Genomic DNA, 3,020 nt, shown 5'->3' with positions numbered 1-3,020 from the left:
AAAGTAACAAGGCTGTGACAGAACAGGTACTTGAACCTGGATCTCCTATATTCTAGGCTGGTGCCCTAGCCACTGGATCATTCTTCTTCACTCATAGGGTAAAAATTGTATCCACACAGAGAGCCCGAATAAGGATTTATGACTCATTTAAGCCTCAATGGCTTCAGAAGCACTTAAATAGTATTAGGCTCTCTGTCCGTTGGTACATTTTACCCTTTGAGTCGCACCTAACTCAGCAAGTATTTTTATTCAGTCTCTGTGATTTAAATGGGATTATTTGCTGAATAAGGACCTATTCAACCTGAGCAGGGTTATCAGACTCAAACGCGAAATGAACTTTTCACCAGGATATCATGCCTGAAACAGAGCCCTACTCCAGGCTTCCTGAAATGTTCTTCACTTTGCACTGCTATCCTCATTATTACATCTAACCATCTTCCTGATATTATCCATAAACCCCTGGAGTGAAATCCTGGCCCCTGTGAAGTCAGTGGCAAAACTCCAACCGACTTTAGTGGAGCTAAATAGAGCTCCTTAAATTTGAGAAAGGCCACAAATTATGTCTCAGGGAGCTGTCTCTGTTCATACCTTCTCCAATGCTTATTTAAATGTTATCAGTATCACGCAACTTAACTAGGGAAAGGTACCACTTCAATACAATTCTGCACTCCAACCCCGCACAGCTGGAAATTGTGTCACTATACATGGGCCCATGAACACTGGGGTGTATGGAGCACAGAGGAAAGAAGAGGCACCTTTTTGTGTGTGATGAAGCTGGATTCTAGTCTGAAACTGCACTAGTAAGAAGATCCTGTGTCTATTCCAAAAGGTATTGCACAGCAGTGCACTAAAGCACCTTTTTGTTAAGCTACCCAGAGTGGATAGTTTATTTCGTATCATTACCTCCAAACAATGGATAATCAATTTGGAAGTGTCCTTATTTATCGGGACAAACCCAGGAAGGCTTTGCAATTTAATAGCCTAACTGTTTGTTAGAACAAATACACCTATGCAATTCTGAGATCGCAGTCAATCCAGCTGTTTATAGCTGGTTGATTTCTGCTCTTGAAATGTGAAATTAGTAAGAACATTAAATAAAATTTTCAGATGTTATCAGAAAGTCACGCTTTCAAAATACGTTGTTGCATCTGCTTGCTGTAGAGTGAAAATCACACCCGTTCTGAAGGTCAATTCAAGGCCTATGCACATTTTAAGCTCCATGTAAGCCCCAAGGGAGATGTAAGTATGGCATAGATCTTAGTGCTGGCTTCTACACAGGGATGAATTTTACCCTTTAGATCCCAGATCCAGGGTCAAGAATTGCTGCTTATTAAAATATATTATTTTTGTACATTTGTATTTGACATCACTGGCATGCTACTGTACAGAGACATTAAAGGCAATGGGCCTGATTTTCTGTGTCTCACGCCCTGGTTAATCACATACACCAGCACAGAGTAAGTGTTAAATACCAGCATGCTGATTTATTGGTATTTTCTACTCTGCTTTTCGTGTAATTGACCAGAAGGTGCAACATGACAGAGTCAGGCCTAAGGTCCCTACCCCAAATATATTAAAAGATAAAGAAGACGATGTGACACCTTGGCACCCCCTTCTGCACCACCATCATATAATTAGGATGTTTTGTACAAAGTATGCCTTGTGAGGTGTCATTCTAAAAGTCTTGATCTGCTAGTCATTAATATCTCATTGGCTTGTATGTGCTATCATTGTATGTGAAGTTATGATGTTTGGCTATGTTTGTGCCACTGAAACATGTTGTGAGGTTGAAAACACCCACGAGCCACCTTTCAGGTACAACAATAGAAAGGCCAAACAATGTTAATGGCTTATTGAGGAAATATACATAAGTACAAGGATTATTCCAAGAACTGTGTACAATAGAAATCTTTCAGAGAGAGCACTACACAATAGGAACTGTTTGACCCAGGTCACAGTAAAAGAGCTTTCCAGCAAATCAGAAGAAGATATAAAAGGGGGAAATGACATCATGATGGTACCTCACTCTCCCTACAACAACACACCTGAAAGTACTGGAGGAAAAGGACTGAACTGGGCAGGGGCAGGGATAGGGAGGTGGGGTGGAAGAGCGCTGGTCCCAGGCTAAAGGGATTTCTATCCTGTGTATGGAAACTTGGTGGACTGCTTGTATCATCAGTCAGGGTGAGAGATTCCTGATTCAGATTTTAGCTAATATTGTAGGCTCAGTCTGTGTTTTGTTTTATTTCTTATGGTAATCTACTTTGATTGGTTTGTTATCACTTATAATCACTTAAAAGCTATCTTTCTGTAGTTAATAAATCCATTTCATATTTTACCCAAAACACTGTGTGTTGTTTGAAGTGCAAAGGGGATAAATCTCATGTCATGAACAAGAGTTGATGTACGTCCACTTTCCTTTGTAGAAGTGGCGGACTGGGTAATAAATTCATACTGGTTGGGTTTTGACCAGGGCAGGACCGTATAGCTCTGGGGTCTTAGACTAGGGAGCTGGTGGTTATTTTGGCTGTAGCCTCTCTATTGTGGGTTCCTGGGTGTCTGGACAGAGCATTCATGAACACAGCTGAGTGTGGTCCCTGCCTATGGATATTGGTGTGAGTGCAAGCGTGAAGGGCTTTACAACTTGTCACAATATCACAGTGCAGGAGGGAATCCAGATTAGTGAGACAGAGGGCTCAGCTGTACCCTAGTTCCAGGTGGCACCCTGGGGAGGGACCCATCACAGATGGGACAAGATGTAGTGTTAGGAAAAGGCACAAGATAAGCTAACAAGATTGATTGTATTATATAGGATCACTTGTGCTGGCTTGTTTATCTCATTTTAATTATATTTAATTAGGTATAGCTTGAGAGTGATGGTAATTGCTGGAGATTTTGGGGGAAGAAGTGGGGCCCGATGAGGGTCTCGAAGGAGTGGGAGAAAACCTGATATACAGGATTATTCCAGAAGTAGCAACCCCAAGTGAAAATCATCACCACCAGGCCACTGTTTGATAGTC

This window comes from Gopherus flavomarginatus, chromosome 3, assembly GCF_025201925.1.
Source record: "Gopherus flavomarginatus isolate rGopFla2 chromosome 3, rGopFla2.mat.asm, whole genome shotgun sequence".
NCBI lineage: Eukaryota > Metazoa > Chordata > Testudines > Testudinidae > Gopherus > Gopherus flavomarginatus.
Note: the sequence above shows the minus strand (reverse complement) of the source record.